The sequence below is a fragment of the Branchiostoma belcheri genome, unplaced genomic scaffold (assembly GCF_001625305.1).
Source record: "Branchiostoma belcheri isolate BF01 breed outbred unplaced genomic scaffold, Haploidv18h27 scaffold36, whole genome shotgun sequence".
NCBI classification, from domain to species: domain Eukaryota; kingdom Metazoa; phylum Chordata; class Leptocardii; order Amphioxiformes; family Branchiostomatidae; genus Branchiostoma; species Branchiostoma belcheri.
In genome coordinates this window covers 2,244,618-2,258,681 of record NW_017803976.1, presented here as the reverse complement: position 1 = coordinate 2,258,681, position 14,064 = coordinate 2,244,618, and positions in this window count along the sequence as shown.

The following is a 14,064-nucleotide window of genomic DNA, read 5'->3' as shown; positions in this document are numbered from 1 at the left end:
GGAGGATGGCACCCAGGCCAGAGCTTTGGAGGAGGTGATTTTTTTAGAACAGGCGAAAAATCAATGTGCGCGCGGATGTCATCCATAAAATTAAATCAGTGTGGCCCTGCAGTAAACAATGTAGATAAGTTAAGCATTTTTCCTCATCTGTATCTGTATGGCCGGTATAACCGCTCTTCGGCGTAACACACCAGATTCGAGGGCACGTGGCGCGGCGGTAGCTAGCCATATCACACCGAACGACTTGTAACACTCAATCTTTGCACATTTGATTGCAGGAGTTGTTTAAAGGTGTCTAGTGATGATGCCCCAACTGTGCTTTGTGGCAACGACTGCCAGTCTACGATAGTTCTGGGGATAGTTTCTTGTTCTTTTCTGGGCTGGTATCAGATACTTAGTAGTTGGTACATCCACCAGTTTATTAGTCATTTTGTACATCATGCACAGTCTGGACATTTTTCTTCTGTCTCCCAGTGACACCCACCTTAGGTTTCTTTTCATTTCCGTGACACAGGCACCTCTTTCATAGTTGTTCATACAGAATCTTGCAGCTTGATTCTGTACCCTTTCCAGGTCTCATATATACACCCAGCAATAATGCACAGTGATCGATCAAGAACTGCCATCCATATATTTCCTTTGCGTAGGTCCCTGACATTTCAGTGGTATTTACCATATCGGATTTTCAGAGCGTTCACTCATGAGCGATAATTCAGCACCATGCTTGAACTCTATAATGACTGCCCTTGAAGACAAATAACGATAAAGCTAGATCAGCTAGTTCCTCTCACCCAGAAATATTCCACGACCCCGCGTTACATAACTCTCATTGATATTCAAGTCATAAATTCGTACTTTTTGGATATACTAGTAGATTGAAGCTCTGTAGCTGTTAAACCGAGGCATGCAGCAAACTGGACCTACCGACGTTAGAAGTCCGGCGCCGAGACATCTGCCACAACTTTGCTAAAGGACTCATTAAGTCAAACACATTCAGAAACTGGTTTCCTCCTTCCCGCGGCGATGTCAGCTCCAGAGACACTAGAAATAAACACCTTCTGTCCACATTCAGAGCACGAACAAACAGATACAAGAACAGTCCTATTCCGTACATGATAAAACTACTAAACGAACAGTAACCTCTCCACATTTAGAACATTATTACCATATGTAAATATTAATATTTGTACCAAATGCCTATTTGTATATAGCCTAACTCTTGATGTGAAAAGTATGTAATTCAGCCACTTTATTTAGCTGCGATGTACTTGATGTTGATCAAATAAACCAGTTATTCATTCATTCATTCATTCATTCAAACCGTGAGGCTTCGTTTTAGCGTATGGACCTATAACATTTCCATGAGGTTTGCCTAACTTGGCTGTTTTTGAAGAACAATTGTTTAACTATTCGTGTACAGCATAGAATATGTTAGAATATCCCAGTTGAAGCCCGGAAACCAACAGACATACCCTGACCTTAACTCATCAATCCTACATTGTTCACTCAAAACGGTTTACACTTAACCCTACCTAGACCGGGCTTTTTTTGACATGGGGGGACGGGGGGGGGCGTCTTTTGACCCCCCCTAACGAACTCGCGAACGGTATGTCGTATGACCACCAAATTTTTAGAGAATGGTGTACTAGTGAAAATTTATCATATCTACAATTTTTATGTCGTTATGACGTAATATGACGTCATTATGACGTCATTAATGTGATTTTATTGGCCAAAACCGTCTAAATAGGTTTTTCCCTGAAAACCTCCCTGGTATACAACATAACTTTACCAAAAGTGTTAATGACAGAATATTAGTGTGTACTAAGTCTTATGTTGCCCATAGCAACACCGGTGACGTCATAAAATGACGTCATGCATATTTAAGATATCCGCCATCTTGTATCATCAATCTTGAATTTTCAAAAATAGTTTTTTTTTTCATGATAAAGCCTAAAATACATTGTAAACATACTAAACACCTTCATTCAAACCTTTTTGTAAAAAGAAATGGAAGTATTGATGAAATTTTAATGAAAATAACCCGTATATACCTGTTCTAATGATATGGTCCGCCATCTTGGATTTTGGCCAATGACGTCATCAAATTAGCATAAATTATGCATATTTAATGATAAAATTTACATAAAATTATATGGGATGTTATTAATATTAGAAACCATGAGTAACTTGACATAAAACCCATAAAATTCTATTGTTGAAACAAAAAGTACTAAATTTAGCAAAAAATGCCTGTCAGAAACCCGTTGCGATGGCAACACAAAAAATTATTATCTTATTCCAATGATAGAGAATTGTTGCCAACAATATTTTAGGAAAAGTCACCAAGTTTGGTCGTTCTACGGCTAGCCGTTCAGACGCTAGGTGACATCAAAGTTGCCGCGGGCACTTTTAGCCCCCCCCCGGTCTAGGTAGGGTTAATGTGTAAATGACTTAATTTTTATGGAAAACTATTCTTTTTCAAAACATCATGATTCTTTTCTACATGGTATCGTTTATTTCGCCCATTTGCTGTTTTGTTATCTGCTGTTACTTGTTGTTGTTTTGTTATTATTATTTACCATTATTGTACGTACTCTTCTTTGTCAGTGGTGGGGCTAAGATTACCAACCTGCCAGACTTGCCCACTGTGTGTTGTAAGTTTCTATGTTGCTAAATAAAAAATGGATTCGAGAGAAAGCAGTGTTTCTCTAAGATGCGTTTTCAGTTGCTTATTTACTTCGAATTCGATATGAGTTAAGGATCATTTTAACATTGAAGCGGCACATATACGCGTAGTTGAAGGTATACAATCATGTAGACTGGATCTGTTAGAACTGTACAGTATTTACTTCGAATTCGATATGAGTTAAGGATCATTTTAACATTGAAGCGGCACATATACGCGTAGTTGAAGGTATACAATCATGTAGACTGGATTCTGTTAGAACTGTACAGTCAAGTAACTGCCGTAAAATCTCGATCACACCACCAGGCAATCGTTGGCAAGACAATGTTGTCATTACTTTATATTCTGGGTTAGGTCACTAATTTATTTATGTACAACTGTACATAAATTCCTAATCTGTTGTCAATATGTTTTAAACCAAAAGTGTCTTGAAGAGTCTTGCTCAACACCATAGCCAGACCTGTGCCCATGTTACCACCACGGTAGTCAGGGATAGAATATGAGACCTGGTAGTTTACGTTAGCCGAGTTAATCGGGTGCTTATAAGGTACAATGTATATTATATTATATTATATTATATTATATTATATTATATTATATTATATTATATTATATTATATTATATTATATTATATTATATTATATTATATTATATTATATTATATTATATTATATATTATAAGCCTGGTGTTTAAGATACAATACACCACATCACTCAGATTCGGGACAACCAGGAAAATGTGACATCGACTGTGCGCGGAATGTTAAACAGGCAATCTGGTCGCGATTTCTTTGTCTGAATAGATGTGTACTATCTATCATACGAACACAGAGGATCAAAATGGGCTGGTACAAGCAAAACTCGAGAGAGAACCGGATTTATACTGTCTGGATGCTCTATATGATTGAAGCCTGTCATTAAATGTACACTTAAAGGCATTAATTGCAGCTTTTAGGGCTTGGAAATTCGATTTTTTAAAGCCACTTTTCTAGCCATTTATCTACATACTGAGTTGACACCACACTGTATCAATGTATATTGACCATCATGGAGCAAACATTCCAAACATACTGACGGAAAATGGCTACTGGAAGGGCCCTTAGCTGATTTGTAGGGTACCACCCAGAAAAGCCCAAAGTATGAAATTCTGACTCGAATATGCCCATGTGAATCAGTATGTGTCAATATCATACAGATTGCCTTATTCAGAATATTCGCAGTTTTTCTGCCCTGAAATGGCATTGGATGCCCTTAAATGCATCCAGGTTAATTTCAGGGAGGCAAAACTGGAAATATTCTGAATAAGGCAATCTTTGTGATATTGACACATACTGATTCACATTAGCACATTTCAATCAGTCTTTTATACTTTGTGTATTTAAAGCTGCAGAAACAAGACCCAAGATGAGTCCGTTTTCTTCTGGGTGGTATCCTTAAAATCAGCCCTGGTCCCTTCCAGTAGTAGTACCCAGTCGGAATTTTGGGAATGTTTGCTCCATGAGGGTCACTATACATTAGGACAGTGCGGTTTCAACTCAGTATGTAGATAAGTGACTAGAATATTGATTTTGAAAAATCGGTTTTCCAAGCCCTAAAAACTGCATTGGTTGCCTCTAAAGCCAGCTTAAATTTTCACTTAAAGGAACGATACAACGGGACAGATCTCAACTGTTGAAATATGGTAGAACTGATAGAGTCGGCAGCAGCGGAAATTACAAAGACAACCATCAGTGTTAGTTTTACCCAAGCATATTAAAGCAATACATCACAGGGACAATTTTATTGGTTGTCTGCAATCATTCTGATATTGTTGATAACCTATTGTGGTTAAGAACCATCCATTCGTCATTATATGCCAGATAACACTGCAATGACAGGGGTACAATTGGGCGGTAGTGATCTCTAGAACGGGTTGGGTGGGTCTTTGCGTGATCGTTGCCTTCTTTGGGTATCACAGTTAATCAATTATATACAAAAGAACTTTATTGACACAACAAAAGTACAGCAATCATGAAAGTTCATCTGTGTTGGTAGTTACATGTTTAAAGTTAAAACTTTTGGTCCAACACAAAAATTCTCTCACCTAGAGCTTTCGACCAGTCACTCTGGTCTTCCTCAGTAGACTGACCCAGTGAGGTTTGTCACGTGGTTTGCTTAAAGTGTGACGTCAACACTGGACATCGTCTACCAGATACCTTTGACCCAGTGTTGACGTCACACTTCAAATAAGCCACGTGACAAGCTTCATTGGGTCAGTCTACTGAGGAAGACCAAAGAGACTGGTCGAAAGCTCTAGGTGAGAGAATTTTTGTGTTGGACCAAAAGTTTTAACTTTAAACATATTATGAATCAGTTAACAATATACGTTTCTGCGAAGAAGTCACAATTGTACCGCAGACTAACAATACTCAATAGGTAGACTGGGTTGCAGTATATATCACTATCACTAAAAGTCATTTTTATGGAGACCGCATAGGGGTAGTATTACATGTATGGACACTTCTTAGCTTGCTTGAAAAGTTTCCATTTCAAACATTCATTTGACAGCTTATGATCTTCTAGAGGTCATCACTTGCAACATAATTACATCTTCATACCGGAAACTATACTTAAGAGCACTTTAGACCCTTCCAGAGCGTCCGACAACATTGGTCTTCAATTTAAGAGTGCATCGCGGCAGTATTTTCAGTCCCTTCATCTCATTCATCTCTTACAGTAATTCACTACAGCATAACATGTTGCATAATGAAAAGCCAGTAATGACTGCTTTGTGGAGACACAGACGGCACTATGTCCCTGCCCTGTCCTATATGAAACGTTTCTTGAATGTAATTTGAACTGAGAAAGTAGTAATTTTAATCCCCTAATTCCCCTATACAGTCACACAGCATCATAATGGCGATGAAAAATATGGACCAGGGAAATCAGATGACTGACAAAAATTGTCCCGTTGGTGTTTTAAAAGCAATCCGCTTTGTGAAAATTGACTCAAGGACGATAACAATCAAAAATGTCATTACTAGATACAAGCCAGGTATGGCAATATATGCAGAAGGAACATATTCTACCTGGTACTATCAACGTTGCAACTTTGAATTTGTGCATACATATATCGTAAATGTGTTATAGGGCCAATGCAAGTACTAAGTAAATTCTATGGATGACATTCCCCGCATATATGATACATATATTGTGGTAATTAATAAGGTTACAACCAAATAAATATTATAACATTCATTTGTCACTGAAACAACTTTGAACAATAAAAGTTTTTCAATCATTGTACAAATGGTTTTGATTCAGTGGAAACATCACACATATGCAACCACCACCACATACAAAATGAATGAAATACATTACTGCATCAAAATAAAAGACAAAATATTAAATCAGAGCCTTGTCTTGTCTCCTCTTCATATTTACCTGCCATCCACGTTCCGGCATGGCATTTTTGGCATGTTGACAACTGTCAGAGGGCAACACAATCTCTCGTTTTTTTTTTTAAATCCGGCGAAAATCAATGCGTGCGCTGATGTCATCCATAAAAATTACTTGCTGTAGCCCAAGCAAGAAGACAAACAGGTCATGTGAAGTCGCTCAAATAAACTTTGTTGAATAACGTTAGTCAGTGTTGAGAGAATTGTTAGCCAATGATCATTATCTCGTACACTGTACCGTGTTATTATCAGGGCTGACTGTGTGGTAGCGTCAGTGGTAAGGCCACGCCGTCTTCATCTTATGGATGCCATCCTGTGAAGACACCCAAACTATAGTGCGCGCGGGCAAAAAGAAAAATTCCGGCCAAAAATAAAAGTGCTACAAAACCACACGAATACAAAGCTGGGATTTTGAATTTGCGACAGTACGTAGCGACGTAGGAAACAAGCCGGCACATGCTGTTGTTTTGCGGAATTTATGAATCGGCACTGTACGTATGTACTGAGTTGTTGAGTCGTGGAGCTTCGGCAGCCTGGGTGCCATCCTCCAGAATTACCACCGGCTCCGTATTGTCACTAACTACCACGGACTACGGAGGCCTAAGACAAGCCAGAGCCTTGGAGGACGTAATCTTTTTTTTTACAATAGGCGAAAATCAATGCGCGCGCGGATGTCATCCATAAAATTAAGTCGGTGTGGCCTTATCTACTGGGTAATATTGCAGAAAATGAAGCAAACATGACCTTTTAACTAGAGAAAATCAATTTCAATTGCTTGACCCTAAACCCTCCCCTCCCTCCACTAAGTAAGGCCATGCTGATTTAATTATATAGATGACATCCGCGCGCGCATGAATTTTCGCCCGTTAAAAATATGTTTTCAACCATACTGTAAATCGTACAAAACAGTTGCAAAATAAGAAAACATATACCGTAAGTTGCAAAAAAGAATATATCAGAAAACGATACCAATGACGTAGAATGCCAAAATCAAATGAAAAAGACAAAAATGTAAAGAAATGAATTTGAAGAGTAAATTATTCGTCATACCATACTCTGTATCATTTTTTCAACCTTTATGACCACGTAGAATATATGTTGAAAGCAAATTTTTTTGCCAAACTTTTTTATTCGCATGCTCGCATCAATTTTGGGGTTCCCAGAGGATGTCATCCATATAATCAAATCAACATGGCCTAATTGGGAAGATGCAGACACCAGTTTATATAGTCAGCTATGGAACATACTCAAAACTAGAAAGGTAACATTTGCAAAGTAAATGAATAATGTTTACCTTCGCATATAGTCTGCTCTGTTGATTCTTACTCAAGCACATTGATATATATGGTGACAGGAGTCTAAATCCCTCCTGCTATGAAATTGCAACATGATGTAACCCAACACCATGGTGACAGACGCTTGGTTCAGGTCAGTAATCATATTTTTGAGAATAATAAACAGAGCAAAAACAATATGTTTTCCGTCTGCGAAAGTAAACATGAATATGTATGTATGTAACTAATATAAAGCAATTAACTGCATGATTTCCTAACGTCAATTAATAAACTGAGCTCTAAATCGTATGCATGATCTCATTCCATTTCCCCCTAATACCTGTTTGAGGATTCTGTCATCGTGGCCGTCCCTAATTAAACTAATTAATCCAATAATAATCTAAGCAATGCTTATCTTCCTCAATCAGGCGCCACCGTCCATATATTAGGGAAGTAAGGAAATTGGAAACGTCAAATGGTCTTTGTTATTTTTCAAGTGAACAAAATATGCATCTTCGTCATTGTTACATCATTGAGACATCCTTCCGCGGAAGGGTTTTGTGGGAGATTTAGATTTTCATGTTCGCAGCTGTTTCTCGCGTTTGGGTGGACGGATTCTTTTGGGACTCGGGGTATGTTTTGCTATTGGGCTGTAGATTATGCACGTTCTTTTGTTTTTATTGTATATGTGTTTTCGGGCGTGCAAATGGTGCCTTTTGGTGGCCCAGAACACCCCTTTGAGTGTGAAAATGGTCGCGACCGTTTACCTTTGGCGTGTTTAAGCTATTCTTCGTCTGGTCCACGTATATGACCCCTCACACAGAGGGGTGTCCGGTCTCGATAAATTCTTTGTTTAAAACCCTATATAAAAATATACAATAAAAAGGCCGGAGGTATAAAATCTTAGATTTTACTTGTTTTCTCTTTGAAACCGAATACAAAATTCAAAGTAAGAATGTGGTAGAGTTTTGTAGAGTTACTATGTACTGCTATGCAGACTATCTAAGCTAGCGTTATGGATTTTGCAATTACAATGTACGCACGAATGTTCTCTTTACCAAATCTTTTTTTCTGATGCTGTAGACATATGCATGACAGTTACGACAGTACAGATGTACCAACTAGAAAGGTCACATTTGCATATCTTCACATGGTCCAGCTTAACAAATTACTGCTAGTGCAATATTATGTAACCCAACACCAGTTGCCATGGTGACAGACGTCTGGTCCTGGTCATTGACTTTATCTTTTAGAAGAAGAAGAGGAAGAAGAAGAAACAGAGCAAAACAATATGTTTTCCCTCTGCGAAACATAATTATTCCTGGACCATAGTCGCAGTAATGTCTGCCTGTTTATGTGAGACGGCTTCCACATTAGGCCTTATTGATTATATGGATGACATGACATATATGGGAACCCCAAAACTGATGCGGGCGTGCGAATAAAAAAAGATTTGCAAAAAATGAAAAGTTACTTAATTATGAAATCTAAGTGGTCATGAAAGTTGAACAAATGACACAGAATATGGTTTAGGGAATGATCTACTCTTCAAATTCATTTCTTTACATTTTCGTCTTTTTTGTTTGATTTTGGCATTCTACGACATTGGTATCGTTAAGTGTTTTTTTTTTGCAACGTACGGTATATATCTGCTCATCTTGCAGTACCATTTACAGTATGGTTGAAAACTTTCTTTTTTTGGAAACGGCCGAAAATCCATGCCCGCGCGGATGTCATCAATATCATCAAATCAGCATGGCCTTATTTTGGAGACATAAACACTGCAGGGGATAAGTCGCTATTGTATTTTGCTAATCAGCTGGCGTTCCATTTGGAGACGCTAGGTGTCGCAGATGACCTTTACCACTTGTTGTGCAACATTGGATATCCGTAGAAAATGAGATACTGCAAACGTGTGATTAAAAATACAAACTACTTATGCCAGGGTTACAAAACCAACATGCATGTTTGTAATTTGTTTATGTGTATTTGTACATTAATTTTGTTATTGTGCCCTTTTTTTTAAATGGGCCTTTGTGCTGAAACAAAGAATAAACTAAAATAAAAAGAAACTAGAAAGGTCGACATTTGCTTAGGCGCAAATGCAGCAGATGGCTTCACCACATCCCCGTACCAAAAAGGAACCAGTCCCCTCCCACACAAATGGACTTTTCCTAATTCACCCCGTCCTGAATTGTTCCCATTTGGCTGAAAAATGGGAACACTTGAATCTATTGACATGACAGGAGGAGGAGGAGAAACATAAGAGAAAACAATATGTTTCACCACACTGTGGTGAAGCCATAATACGTAATAATAATAGCACAAGGTTATTTCCTATCACTGTGAAGGTCAAAATTCAGACGACACCATGCCACATAGTGCGACTTCATTCAGTAGAGATTAGAATTGTCATTAGACCATGTTGATTTGATTATATGGATGACATCTTCCAGGAGCCCCAAAACTGATGCGCGCGTGCGAATAAAAAAAAGTTTTGCAAAAAAAAGTTCTTTTCATTATGAAATCTACGTGGTCATGAGGGTTGAGCAAATGGCACAGAATATGGTTTGGCGAATAATCTAGTCTTCAAGTTTATTTCTGTACGATTTCGTCTTTTGTCGTTTTATTTTGGCATTCTACGACATTGGTATAGTTTTTATTAATTTTTTTTGTAACTTATGGTATATTTTTGCTCATTTTGCAACTGTTTTGTACGATTTACAGTATGGTTGAAAACTTTTTTTTTGGAAACGGCCGAAAATTCATGCGCGCGCGGATGTCATCCATATAATCAAATCAACATGGCCTTACAGTTACTGGATGAGACAACGCAATTAGTGAAAAACATAACTGTGTGAATCTTAAAAGGAAAATGCTTTCAACTCATTGCAAGCCTGTGGTTTATTGTTTTGAAACCTGCATTCATTAAATATTTCACAACTTGCTAAACAAACAACATAGTAGAGCAGTGGAAGAATAAGGGTGTTGAGTATTGAATTTTTCATGGATGACATCCTCCGCAGACTCAAAACCTAATGCGATAGGGCGAAAAAATGGCGGGCCAAAAAGATCATCAAATTTTGACATCATAAACCTTGTTAAACAAGAAACGATTCCTAGTTTACTGCCAAAGATTGCAACGTTAATACCCATTTGTCACTGAAACAACTTTCAGAAATAAAAGTTTTCAATCATTGGAAAAATGATTTATGATTCATTTGAAACATCACATATAAAAGGAATGAAATGTATTACTGCATCAAAGTTAAAGACAAAACAATAAATCAGAGATCTTGTCTCCTCTCTTCATACTTCCACGTTCTAGCATGGCAACAGACATCTTTGCCCCATTGTTGGCACTTTCACCATTGTCAGAAGGCGACAACATTTCTTGTTTTCCCCCAAAAAATCAGGTAAAGGTCAATGCGTGTGCTGATGTCATCCATACAAATCACTTGCTGTGGCCATAGGAATGATCATGGTAGGTTGAGATAGTGCCCTCAGATGCTAGTAAGTCCACACGCCCTTTGTAGTGCTTCATGTGGCCGTACTTCTCACTAGATCAAAATACAGGTTTATTACTGTTTTTTTTTATTATTTTTTATGCACATTGTCTATTTATTTGTCGGCATGGTGACTTTGAAAAGGTGCAGTTAGGTGCACATGTTCCACCATGCCTTCCATGTACACGTGGTGAATTGTAATGAATAGATAAATACATAAAGGTTGATATATTGTATTTACGGCAGTCTGGATGCTGACAATGGCCATGCACCAACGTTTGAAAAGAAGGATTGTATAACTAAATAAGCCTCTTTCATTTCGTAACACTTTCACAGTGGAGAATTTCGCACAATGTATATGCAGTTTCTTTCCTGTCAAATTGTAGCTAATGGATTTGAGACAGAATTCGAAAGGGTGTTCATATTTTGCATAACCCTCGCATGCTGTAAGGGTAGTAGACATGTCTAGAAAACTATCTATTATCAATCCAAAACAAATCATTCAGAAATAGCATAACCAAACTTAGGATTAGCGCCCACTGTTTGCAAATTGAAAAAGGTCGCCACTGTGACACTCCAGCCAATGAGAGACTGTGTCCCACATGCCATAAAAGCGTTTTGAAGACGATTACATTATTACATTTCAAAATTACATTTTATTATAGATTGTCCAACTTATGATGAAGACCGACAAAAATTGTTACAATATATTGCATGTAAGACAGATATAACACTACCCCATACAAAGACAGATGTGTTCAATATGCTTTTATCATGCCCTGTCAGTATATCCGCATATGTAGGCCAATTCATACACAGTTCGCTGACAAAACGAGAAAATGCAATACGTTCCTGACACAATATTATACATGTACATATTATTACTAATAATGGAGTTAGATTAGTTTAATTAGTACATGTTCATTGTTGTACATTGCATATGAAAGTAGATCCGATTCTTAGAACGGTTAGAAATACCATCTATTACAACTACATGTATTAGATACTGTTAGCATCACCTACTATGTATGTATGTATGTATGTGTTTTGCTATACGTTGTACCTGCTACAACTGTTACGCAATAAAGTTCTTCTTCTGTAAATAGTGTTCAGTGATGAAAGGAACGTCTGGTCAAATTTGCACTTGCTTAACAGACTAGAAGGTCAACTCAGTCCGCAAAGAGATTGTAACGTTCATTCGCAGAAGTTGATGACCTGGACCAGACGTCTGTCACCATGGTAACTGGTGCTGTAGCAGACACCCTGTGGTGTTGGGTTACATTTTGTAGCAGGACAGAGCTGGAGACGCTGCTCACCGTATACTATATGAATGTATTTGAGTAAAAATAAATAGAGGAGTACTTTTTAGGCTAGACCAAATGAAGGTAAACATTATGTATTTGCTTTTCAAATGTTACCTTTCTAGTTTTCGCATACCTGTACACACCGATGACCAGATAGCAAAACATATCTTTGATTCACTGTGCAGAACTGATTGTTGCATCTTCAATAAACAACAGATTTCATCATCATAAGTTAGAATTTTGGACACTGAACAGGACTGCGCCATATATATCAGAGCACTTCAGCCATCACTTAACAGAGACGGTGGACGATATAAACTCCCTGGCACTTTTTTTCAATTGCTTACGTCACGTATCCGTAAAGTCTCGTGTGAATAAGATCACGTGTCTGTAACCGGAAATCTCGCGAGATTATGTTTTGAAGTGATTGGTCGTTAGTTTTCCTGATGAAGGCGACAGTGGTCGTTGAAAATTTGATCTCTGTGTAAAGCTTGTGTTGGAATAAAGTTTGACATTTAACTATTACTACCAACACAGATGAACTTTCATGATAACAATAACTGAGTAGAGGATGAAGTACAATTTATCTTAGAATGCTTGCTATACACTGACATCCGGAAATCCTTTATTAGTTCCTTACAGTTAGAAAAGAAATATACATTCTTACCGAAAATAGAATTGTTCAAACATATTATGACATCCAAGAACTACGATGTAAATGAAAAACTATGTAAATTTGTCCATACATGTTTCAAAAAGAGAGACGAGATCCTGTAGATAGAGACGTAGCACAGAAATGTAACACTTGTTTCTTCTATACCTTTACCCAAGTTATCTCACTTAGTGCATTTGGCCCATGTAGGGCGTGAATATGCACTTAAGTTGACATTGACTGATTGTCATTGTCATAGATAACCGGCTCATATTGCTTCATTCTGTGATCTTCTGAGTCTAAACCCCTCCTGCTATAAAATTGCAACATGATGTAACCCATCACCATGGTGACAGACGTCTGGTTCAGGTCAGCAACCACAATTTGTTTGGAGAAAAAGAGAAAGAAGAAACAGAGCAAAATTAAAAACAATATGTTTTCCTTCTGCGAAGGTAAACATGAATATGTATATGTTTGTAACTAATATTAAGCAATTAATTGCATGATTTCCTAACTTCAATTAATAAACTGAGCTCATATTGCTTTCTTCTATGATTTATCGTGTGCAGTACATTTTGACCTTACTTTAGGTCACTCCTTACATCACAGCCTTGAAAAACACATGAGAAGGGCGATCAGTTCTGACGGCTGGTCAGCTGTACGCAATTATGGTGTTAACTCTAGTGGTTCATCCTTATCCCCGTAAGACATGGTAGTCTGATGATTGATGATTGTATACACAGATACAGGAGAGTTCAGAACAGGTCAGTTGGAATACTGATATTTATGGGTTCACCACACCACTTCGTGGTGTGGTGAAACCATATTGCTTTTTCTGATGTTTCTTCTCCTCCTCCTCCTCCTCCTGCCATTTTTTAAATGGATTCAGCTTCTTCATTTTAGGGCCTAAGGTCCTGAAATTTGGTATGGAGGTACAGTGGGCAAATACCCCTAGGCGTTTTTTAAATGTTTGTGATACAGGCTTTTAGAATGGTTTTATTTGAGTTTTTTGGCTGTATTATAGCTAATGTATTACTGTGTTAGTGTGCCATGTTTACCACGTCTGGGCATGAGTCATCACAATGGAATGCAGGGCATCAACCAATAGGCATGCAGCTTTCCTCTATACTTCTTGCTGATTGGCTGTTGGAATTTAACTTGATTAACACCTGCACACTGTATTCCATACTGACAGTATGTC